The 12,343-nt window shown below is 29.1% G+C and overlaps 1 long non-coding RNA gene across 1 annotated transcript; it reads right to left on the bottom strand.

The window, feature by feature from the left end:
* Positions 1-5,467: 5,467 nt before the first annotated feature.
* On the bottom strand, positions 5,468-12,195 carry LOC139524455 (uncharacterized). The gene is made up of 4 exons (XR_011664798.1): positions 12,105-12,195; positions 10,471-10,627; positions 9,593-9,670; positions 5,468-8,269 (listed from the first exon to the last, which is right to left on the bottom strand). It is a non-coding gene; the product is annotated as an uncharacterized lncRNA (long non-coding RNA).
* Between the last annotated feature and the right edge of the window lie 148 nt (positions 12,196-12,343).

Genomic DNA, 12,343 nt, shown 5'->3' with positions numbered 1-12,343 from the left:
TAAGTTTTATAAGAATTAGACAAAATGATCGATTTCCCGCCATGCATGGCAGACTTGTACAGAAACGATATGTTGTCGAAATTTTGTTCGTATCTTTTAGACATCGTGTGGCCATCGCGCCATCATCGTAATCCATCGTGTAGCCTTCGTAATCCATCGTGTAGCCTTCGTGATCCATCGTGTAGGCTTCGGATGAGATATGAAGCTTAAATACCCGTCTTCGGTTAACCTTCGTATGTCCATCTTTTGCTATCGTATATAATTTCGGCACCATCGTATAGACTTCGTTATTCATCGTACTTGCTTCGGTCACTTTTTGGTATTTTCACGAGATCGGGACCAACTTCGTACGAACTTACAATTTTCGCATTCGGGTGTCCATCGTATATAAAAATCGGGACAGTGTGACGCAGGCATAAATAAATTCATGACTTTTGAACATTGGTATACAACTGTTGCATTTATTAAATGTATTTTCGAACATATGAAAATTGTTGATTTGTTGAATAAAACAAAGTATGCTTATTTATATACAAATTTCAAAAAAGCCATTGTTAACCAACATTTGTTGATAGCATGATCATTTATACAAATGATGTATATTTTCAGTATATGAAAAGAATACTTAATAAACAACTTTTAGTATGAAATATTAACTAACAGATTTTCATTCTATGAGTGTAAAAATACAGGGGAAATTGATTCGATTCCTCTTTGGCTATGCTGGAATCCTATGTCATCTGCGACTATTATGAAAAATTTAGATTTTTAATCAAATTTAACTAAATAAATTAATTAGAATGTATGCACACAATAGATTAGATGTACTTTATGAAACAGAAAGAGGATAAACTGTTAGTACATAATCACAAACTTTCGTTTCTCGAGTGCAGCTGAAATTGTTTAAATCAGTACAAGATGGTGTCATTCCTATACAAAAAGTTGAAACTGTATACTTCTATACGAGGATTGAGCTGAAGAGAACAAAATAAATCAAATGAACTAATACATGCAAACGTCTTCTTGAAAGCACCCAGGTCTATCTATCTTTTTATGTCACAATTGTCTTTATATTATGCAGCAAGTTGTTCTTGTATGTTATATAGATAGCAATGTTTAACAAGAAAAATTGCTGTCTCTAGTTAAAAGTGATTAAGGAGGCTCGAGGGTATAAAAATTTCAGAAAAAAATTAAACATTTGGTTTTCTTTACAAATTTAATTTGTTACCTTTTGTAGTTGTTACTTTATCATATGGTACAAAAATCATTCAAAACAATCACTTCGTGTTGGCCCCAGATGACTTTTAAAATGTATAGATCATTGAAAAAGATCAAAATTATCTCCCTTTGGTGGAAAAATGCCATTTTTTGGCTTTAAAGTTGAAATATCTTTTTTAACTCATCGGTGACCTATATTTTTTAATATAATTTCCATATAAGCTGTACTTAAACTAAATTATTGTAAAATTTGAGCGATTTCTGTTATAAATTTCTTTTTTTATTTCGATATTACCTTTATTTCTCCTATTACTTCAACAGAAAAAACCCATCTTTACAAAAATGTATGCTTCTTTCGAAGGCAGATTGTGAGCGCAAATAATCGGTGACCCCATTTTTTTATTTGATTTTTCTATTTACTATAAGATAAAGTTTATTTATAGAAAAAAATAGACAAATCCTATATAAATGATTTAGACCCGCGAACCCCCTTAAGTTTTAATTTTCAAAATTAAAATTTCAAAATTGGATTTATCTAGCAATTATAGTATCAATTATATTACAGATGCAGTGTCATATGTAGAATCAATCAATATCTGGCGAATAATCTTTGAAAATTACTCTTTTGTAAATCAAGGACATTTAAGATATAACGACTACAATGAACATTTATTATACATCTTTGAACACAATGCAAACGCTAACAATTTAATAAATTATTTTTGCAAACTACTGTTTTATAAAAAAAAAAACAATAATAATAAAAAGGCCGACCAAACGGTATGGATTTTCTCATTGTTTTAGGCCGTACGTAATGTTGATTACATACACTTCATTAGTCCGTTGTTGGGTCAATGTTTTATAAGTAATTATAACACATCTCCTTATTTTTATATGTATTGCCATATTGTATAGGTATCGAATTACAAACAGAAAGGCAGCTTAACGTCGCAAAGAAAAAGAGCAAAGATCCAGAAAAAGGAGGAAGGTCAATAGTTCAACATACGTTCTGATGATGTCGACCAGTTATTTGTTAATAACAGTGTAGCTCATTTTCACTTTCGCAATTTTTCGAAATATCTAACAAAATAGTAGGTAATTGTATTCACATAATTAACTAAAGTTAATAACCTTTAAAGTGCCTTAATTTCATTGAACTTCATATATAATGTGATAAGAGTAAAACTGCTACAATAAGTTAATACTTTAACAGCTGTTTAAGATTGTGCTACATGTATTGTTCAAGAAGTTCATACTGAGTCTAGACCAACATAAATCACTTGGTCTTCAAAATGAGAGTTTACTGTTGGATTTGATCATTATTATTGCAAAGAACTATATATACAAATGTAAATTGTATGAAATGAAACCAAGTATTATGGGGCTATTAGCCAAAATGAGAAAATATCAGGAAAATGAACATTATTTAGCAAAGAAAAATGGTACCACACCTTATTTTCAAAATTTCTGGGCCCCAGTAGATTACATTTATACTGATTTGTCACCATTACTTTTGATTCAAATCATATAAAATAAAAAATGAAACTTAGAGCCACGGGTGGGGGGGGGGGGGGGGGGTAACTTCGATATTTTTTTGGTAGGGGTGTGCCATTTTTGCCTCAAAATACGTACCCATTTTAATATACCATTCACTGAAATTCAGTACCTATAGTTATATAAATATTAAAGAAAGAATGACCTATACTTATATATAATATTTAAAATATGACCCATGCTTATAGAAGCACTCATAATTCTTAAATATACCAGCTACCCTTAAGTTTTTATATATGAATTGACATCGTTTGGTGATCATACCCCAAATCAATATACATATATATACAGTGAGCAGATCTTTACAAAGATAACACTTTTCTTTGCAATACACAAGTTGATATATGTTATGTTAATGCAAGTGTGGGTGTGTGTGTATGTATGTGTGATTGTTTCTTTTCCACTTTTATTGTAATGTTGATATTTAAAAAATATGTATTCACAGTAGAAGTAAATAAATATGTAGTCAACCTTTTGTTGTATATATATATATATAACCTAAAACTGACGTGGAAAGGTAACACACGGCCAGCGAAAGCTCTTTTTTTGAGAGTCGATATCACAGTAGCATGGGTTCGAATCCCGGCGAGGCAAGAACCAAAAATTTGCGAAAGCATATTTACAGATCTAACATTGTTGGGTTGATGTTTAGACGATTTGTATATATATATATATTTCGCAAATATATATATCAAACCCCTTAACACCATAGTCAGGTGGTGATGTAAAGGTATTGTAAAAGCCTGACTAATGAAAAACAAATAAAACAAACAAAAACAAAAAAAATGTGTTATACTGTATTGTCTTGAATCTTAAAGTAAAATGTGTTTATCTTCTGACAAAACATATTATACAGGATATAATTTACAAGTACACCTACAAATTTATTTAATGTAGTTGATAAAGATTATATATAGGATTGGTCTATTAACTCAAGATAATGATCTTAATAATTATGACATATACTTTCATCTAACAAACTTATAACTTTAGTAAATTTAATTTCGAAAGTTCATGTCTACAGTGTAAATTTAACACTTATTACTTAGGGATAAAAAATCTGTTTTCCCCCATATACCAGTTTGCCTCGAAAACACACCAAACAATGTTCATTGCAATTTCTTTGTTTTCCAATTTCTATTTTGTCATTTTTATACATCAGTAATATAAGAACCTTAATTTTTCTCCTTATACCTTGCTAATTTTTTGTAATGAATGCCAACGAGATAAACTGTTTAAAAACAAAATTTGAAAGTTATTTCCACTGCATGAAATGATGCATTTAATATAAAATTAAATGCATATGTTATGCATATTAAATTTCAAATTACAAAAAATATTATGCATTTACTTTGCTGGAAAATTTCTAATTTAATATAGATTTAAACTAAATTTAATATTGCAAATAAATTCCCAAATTTCAACCTAGTTTAAAGGTATTTTTAAATCTAAATAAATTTCAAATTTAAAGAATTTAAGTATAGACTAAATTTGAATAAATTTCTAATTTAAAGAAATGTTTATGTAAATTAAATTTGAATAAATTTCTAATTTAAAGAAATGTTTATGTAAATTAAATTTGAATAAATTTCTAATTTAAAGAAATGTTTATGTAAATTAAATTTGAATAAATTTGAGATTTAAAGAATTTTTAATATAAATTAAATTTGAATAAATTTCAAATTTAAAGAAGTTTTGATATAATTTAAATTTGAATAAATTTGAGATTTAAAGATCTTTTAATATAAATTAAATTTTAATAAATTTCAAATTTAAAGAATTTTAAATATAAATTAAATTTAATTAATTATGTAATTTAATTACATGTAAATTCAAATAAATTTCTTGTTTATGACTTATTTAAATTAGAACTTCCATCAAATTTAATGCAATTTAAAGTCAATATAATCCTGTATAACTACTTACAAAACAATAGTGCAAATGAATAATAAAGAAAAGGCAGAATTTTTCCCTCTGTTTTTTGGAAAAGGGATGTTGGGGATTTGTTTTTACTTTAACCCAAATATCTGGTTTGAAAATATCTAATTAAATAAAAAAACAAAAATTAGGAAAAACAGGAATTTTTAATGGTGATAACTTTGTAGCTACTGTACATATAAAATTGATCCTCCAACTTTTCTGATCCATGTTTACAAAGTATTAGACTTGAAAGGCATGGATTGCTGCTCTGTGTATTTACAGTAGAATAATATTTGTGGTTTCAAATGGCAATGTGCAAATGTATAATTTGTCAGAAAACATTGAAGACTGTATTTTTCAGATGAAACTTAAACAATAATCCAACGAATACATGTCACTCATTTGCAAAGCTCAATACCATTTTGTAAATATGCCTTTACCTATATGTAAAGAATGGCAATGCATCTGAATTTATATAAGAACTTGAAGAGTTAGAATCTAAGACATACAAAAAACACAAACACCAGATATAAACTATAGGACAAGGCTATCTATGTGTGATTTGGATTTTGACAATGGCAGCAATATACAATACAGGAGATAACAAAAATTTTTGGACAAAGCATAACCATACACAACAATTTCTAGCATTTTCTTATTGTCATCCTGTCTAGGGCATAGTTATTTTTATCACTTCTAATCGGGTCAGAATAATAAAAAAAAACAATTTTGAGTTATCTCCCTTTGTATATACTTCAATAAAAGAAACAAAGTATCTAACAAATTAATTTTATTCAGATACTGTCAGACAAATTAGAGTTGTTTTGGTGATAAATTAAAATAAAATGTCAAAAAGTTTGTTATACAATTTTAAAAACATTTAAAACAAATAAAAAAACACTTTTGTATAAAAAAAAGTCAAGTTCTACATCAAAGAACCTCATCAAATTCAAACTAATTAATAAAATAATGGTTATTGACAAATTAACATGCTTACTTGTATAGATTATTTAAGAATCATAACAATTGGGTTATAACAAATAGCAAACATAGGCACCTCTAAATTTCAAGTTTGGCATCATAAAAATATTAATGAATAATCTCCCCTGCTAGCATTATTTGTCAATTTTAAAAACTTCAAAAAGCAAAAAACAAAAAACATAACATTATTTACATGATTAACATAATTCGTAAATTCACAAGAGTGCACACACTGAAATGTCTCGCCTTCTTTACTTATCATTGATATTATGTTGATAGTCCTAAGTATAAAGCTTTATTAAAAACTGTCACATAAACTTAACATTAACCAAGATAACTAAACAAAGAGCAATGAACCATGAAAATGAGGTCAAGGTCAGATGAACCATGCCAGGCAGACATGTACAGCTAACAATGCTTCCATACAACAAATATAGTTGACCTATTACTTATAGTTTTAAAAAAATAGACCAAAACACAAGACCTTAACACTGAGCAATGAACCGTGAAAATGAGGTCGAGGTCAAATAAAACCTGTGCGACTGACATATAGATCATAAAATATTTCCATACACCAAATATAGTTGACCTATGGCATATAGTATTAGATAAAAAGACCAAAACTTAAAAACTTAACTTTGACCACTCAACCATGAAAATGAGGTGAAGGTCAGATGACATCTGCTCGCTAGACATGTACACCTTACAATCATTCCATACAACAAATATAGTAGATCTATTGCATATAGTATGAGAAAAATAGACCAAAACACAAAAACTTAACTATAACCACTGAACCATGAAAATGAGGTCAAGGTCAGATGACACCTGCCAGTTGGACATGTACACCTTACAGTCCTTCCATATACCAAATATACTAGCCCTATTGCTTATAGTATCTGAGATATGGACTTGACCACCAAAACTTAACCTTGTTCACTGATCCATGAAATGAGGTCAGGTCAAGTGAAAACCGTCTGACGGGCATGAGGACCTTGCAAGGTACGCACATACCAAATATAATTATTCTATTACTTATAATAAGAGAGAATTCAACATTACAAAAACTCTGATCTTTTTTTTCAAGTGGTCACTGAACCATGAAAATGAGGTCAAGGACATTTGACATGTGACTGACGGAAACTTCGTAACATGAGGCATCTATATACAAAGTATGAAGCATCCAGGTCTTCCACCTTCTAAAATATTAAGCTTTTAAAAAGTTAGCTAACGCCGCCGCCCGATCACTATCCCTATGTCGAGCTTTCTGCAACAAAAGTTGCAGGCTCGACAAAAAAAACATCCTGCTGCTCGAACATTGATTAAAATTTCATTCTAAATGCTGTATGCAAGAATAAAAATAATAAGGTGTAATGAAATACTTCAAATATGTACAATTGAATAAAATAGCACACAAATAAACTTTTATCAACAAAATTATGTAATGTGAAGCAAAAAATTATCAATATTGAATATGTACTTGGACAATTGAAGAAAATAATAAGTTTATATGCTTATAAATATATTTGGTGTATTGACTGTCTCCTGATTAGTTAAAATTTTTTAGTTTTATTTTCAATTTTTTTTGTTTACAAATTTTATGAAGTCAACATGTGCATGATGTGTGTACTTTGTTATTATTTATATAAATAAAATAAAAAAAATTCTTTGAGCCTTATTTTTGATAGAAATTTATTTATAATGAATGGCAATAACTTATTTTGATTTTATTGAACCATAAAATTAATTTTCAACTATTTACATTTTACATAATCCTCTTCGCAGATTATCTAATGTGAAGATTCAAAAAGTTATCTCCCTTTGACCAAGCGATTATAAATAATGTGAAATCTTACAGGAAAAATCTTGACAGCAAATACAAGACACTGAAATGAGCAACACTCAAATTATTATTCAGCATTTAATTAATTAGAAAAGGCAACAGAAAGTTTAAGTAAAAAGAAATATGTAGCTTAACCAAACACATTAACATAATCTGATGTCACCGATATGCTGCACTTGTAAATAATTTTAATAAAAAATGCAAATGTTGAAATAAAAGAGCAGTAATTCATTTTTTTACTTTAAAAAATAATCAAATTCAATAAACCAAACCACTTCATTTTAAGGGTTCCCCCCTTAAACTGAAAACTGTCAACTATAATTCAAAAGTAAACATGAAGGTATTTTTGTTCTTGCAAATTCCAAAAGTGTACCTTTGAATTGGTCCTTATTAAAATTTAAAGAAATTTTTATTGATATCTCTCAATTTTGTGTCATATGCCCTTAAGTAAAAATCCATGCAAGTTCTGTACATTTCTTGTGACAAGGCCTCTCTGATTTACTTGGACCTCAGCTCTTTGCCCTGTGCATTCAGCTGTCTCTGGTATTTACAGTCTAGTAAATGACTTTAGTTTATCCATGTAAGATTTAAAATCTTGTGACAGTCAAATCCCAGTTGTGATCAGGCGAGTTTATCTACAGAATCACTGTCCCAACTTGACATTAAATCAATTTGCATGGCCTTTCTAAATTTGTCCTTTTCTGACACTGGCAGTTTCTTGGCTTAAAGGGCCTTAGCTCTATTTTGTAGCTTCTGTAATAAAGTAATAAAAAAAAATGTTTAATTTTATTAAATTGACAAGTGATATATATGTGACAAAAGCAATAATTTTCTGCATGCAATTATTCTATCTTAATGCAGTTGTAATCAAAATCATATATTTAAAAGATATTCTAATGAGTGACCCAAAAATATCTCGTGGAATAACTCTATAAAAAGAATAGCTAGAAGTTGTGATAAATTTTCTATTTTCAATGGACCATGAAATTGGGGTCAAACCATTAATTTATCCTTTGAAAGATCATAACATAAGGCACATGTATATTTATTTTTAAGTTGATTGGTCGTTAACATCATTAACAACTATCCTGACCAAAAACGTTTACCAAAACTTGAACCTAAAGCAGAACAGATGAAAGAATAAACAAACAAAAGCATGGATCATTAAACATAAACCCCTTCTACTATTGTAGGCTGGCATAACAATTTATTACAACTATTACACATTGTGATTTATTTATCAACATCAAAAAAAATATTGATTTGTATCAGTTTAGTTTTTCAATTATATTTTAAAACTAACTCCTTCTATCATTGTTTGGTCTTATTCATGGTGTAGAATATATACAACTTTTATAATTTAATGTGTGATCCCCTCAGGGGTTCAGGCTTATATTTTGGCAAGTGTTTGATGTGTCTATGGGCACTATGGAGGTCTAAAATTAGGTAGCACCCCATTTTTCCCCTAGGGAGATTGATATTGGAATAGCTCATTATTGAGTTTGTTGTCTTTATCAATTTCAATATAAATCACAATATCAGGTACAGCAATTTTTTTTTCTTTTGACATATAAGAAGTATTTGTAAATAGTATTAAAATACAATCAGCTGTATACAATATAACCAAAACAAAAATCTGAGACTGGATTACTGCCCTTTTATCTATTTATTATTTGATCTATAAAATAATATTTAATCAATAGAAATGTGAAAATTTCAAACAAGATTTAAGTCAGTTATTGTTTGATTTGGCTAATTCTACTAAATACACAATTATTTTGATTTTTGTTGTTGTTGTTTTTTTTCCTGCAATTATTTTGTAACACTCTAATAAAAATGAGTATGAATTCAATCCTCCATGACTCTATTCATGCTATTTGTTAGATATCTCTACTCTCATTGGCAACAACACTTCATCTCCTTATAAATTAATTTTTGCAGGCCTCAACTAACAGTATTTTCCATAAAATATATAAAACAATAAAAAGCTAGTACAATCATGACAATGAGTACTATTAATTTATCCCAAGACTTGGTCTGGTCATGTCAAATTAATGTAATCACCAAATAGCTTACTTCAAAATAGAACCAGCTGCTGTTTTACATGTCCAGACTAGATTGTTTATGCCTATAAGCATCACAAACAGCTGCTTACTGCAAAATAAAACATAAAAAGTTCCTAAAATAAATGTGTATTGCCAGGAGATAATTAGTTGAATTTAAACATTCATATTATATTTGTTAAACTTGGTCTAAGGAAAGGGTGTACAGGATTTCCAATACTCAATATATATATATATGTCTAGCGGGACGGCTGCAGTGCAGGCGATTTGGTGTCACAATATCACAGTAGCATGGGTTCGAATACCAGCGAGGGAAGAACCAAAAATTTGTGAAAGCAAATTTACATGTACAGATCTAACATTGTTAGGTTGATGTTTAGACGAGTTGTATATATATATATATACATGTATATAGCCCAGGTGGTCGTGTGGTCTAGCGGGACGGCTGCAGTGCAGGCGATTTGGTGTCACGATATCACAGTAGCATGGGTTCGAATCTCGGCGAGGGAAGAACCAAAAATTTGCGAAAGCAAATTTACAGATCTAACATTGTTGGGTTGATGTTTAGACGAGTTGTATATATATATATATATATTACAATGTTTGGCTATTTGAAACATTATGATCACATGCATATATGTATATATTCTGACAGACATTTCAACATACATGTAATATACATAAGGTATATTTATAGATTTTAACAAGGCTAAGTAAGTATATAAGCTGATAATACTAAAAAGGCATACATGTAACTCTATCTTTTATCAAAGACAATGGCACGTCTCTATTTGAATTACATGACTTACAATGTACATTTATATCTTTTGAAAGATTTTTAAAATCATAAATTCAGAAAATGTAGACAAAATATATATATACAATATATACCTTTATATGTGAAGGAACATGGATGGCTGTTGTATTCCCTTATCTTTGAGCATCTGTTTCTGCTTGAAATCGATTCTCTGTAACAATTGGTGCAATTCTTCAATTTTTTCACTGTCATCAAGATTTCTGTTTGGGAATCCATCATCTTCTTTATTAGCTAAGTAAAATAAAAACTTTTTGAGAAAATGTAAATATTCAACATGATGTTCATACAAAATGATATTAAGTTTAAATTCTTTTATATAAATGCCTTTTAAACTTGAGTCGCTGAACTGTAGTAACATGTATATGTTACAGTAAATACATGTAGGTGAAATTAGGAATTACATGTAATTACTAAACACTTGAAGTTGGTCAAAAATTATCTGTATTATAATGCTCAACTTAAACTATTTTGGATTAAAACTAAAGTTACTCTGATTTAACCAAATATTTGAAAGTCCATATTTATTTAAGATATTTTTTATACATATCAACCATTCAAAATTTTAAGAGTACTAACTGATCTTCTAGTTAGTATTACACAGCTAAAACAATGTTGTATTATGGTCAGGTGATCAAAAGTTATGGTTGTTTTAGCAGTCAGTAAATAGGTGTAAATATTCATTTTAAATTTAGTAATTACTGGTAATAACTGGGCCGTTTAAGGAATTACTTGTATTAACTAAGTGCATCAGGAATTACCTGTAATTCCTAAATTTTAGTAATTACATGTAATTCCTAATTTCACCTATTTACTGTAACATATATATAAACAGTATGTAAAGGTTTGAAATGTTTCCAAAAAAATACTCACTAATCATAATATAAATGAAGGAAGTATGGTAACCTACATGTATGTATCATTTGTTTGGCTATAGTAATTGGATCAACATCAGTTGGTCTTTAGCGGATAGCATTTATTTTGGAAACATACCACATTGTTTACTTTAATCTAATTAATCTTCATATACAACATGTACAATGTACATATACATGTATCTTAGTTTTCTCGTTTGAATTGTTTTACATTGTCATATCGGGGCCTTTGTGGTATGGGCTATGCTCATTGTTGAAGGCTGTACAGTGACCTATAGTTGTTAATGTCTGTGTCATTTTGGTCTCTTGTGGACAGCTGTCTCATTGGCAATCATACCACATCTTCTTTTAATATATCATTAAGCATTTGAATAACAGGCACTTGTTTCTATCCATTGGAAGACCCACTATCAACGTATATTTTCGAGAAGGTACCCAAGTAATTTTTTCACCTCTCCGCTTAAAACCATTATTTCTGGTATATATATACGTTAATAGTGGGTCTTCAAATGGATAGAAACAAGTGCCTGTGATTTGAATTGATACCAATATCAAGGGTACAACTGATATGTCACCAGGGTAAGTAAGGTACATGTACCTATAGAACAAGTCAATTATCCAATAATCTTAAAAACTATAGCACAGTTTGTAATTATTCCGTGACAATAAACAATAATTTGGTTTGCACGACACTTTGACCATGTCCCCTCCTTTTTAAATAAGGTTTTGGGAATAAAATATATTGGGCATGCATCTATCAGATTAATCATAAAAAGTAAATTGATTGTGTAAGGTTATGTAATATATAATGATCTATATTAAAGTAATGCGGTTACCAAATCGAAAATCATGTTGAATTTGAAGTGTGTTCTTCTTTTGGGATTTGAAAATCCCGCAACATGACGACTTAAACATTGCTATAATAGAAAACACTCGAGACTACCGAAAGGTGCACGGTCGCACTAAATACCAATAATATGTTATTAAGCCAAATAAAATAATGTATCCTTGATATGATGCGTATATAATATAATTGTTTAAAAGATGTGAATAACAGAATAAATGACAGACACAT

This window comes from Mytilus edulis, chromosome 5 (genome assembly GCF_963676685.1).
Source record: "Mytilus edulis chromosome 5, xbMytEdul2.2, whole genome shotgun sequence".
Classification (NCBI taxonomy): Eukaryota; Metazoa; Mollusca; class Bivalvia; order Mytilida; family Mytilidae; genus Mytilus; species Mytilus edulis.
The sequence above is the reverse complement of the archived record's forward strand: the minus strand, read 5'-3'. Positions and strand labels throughout refer to the sequence as shown.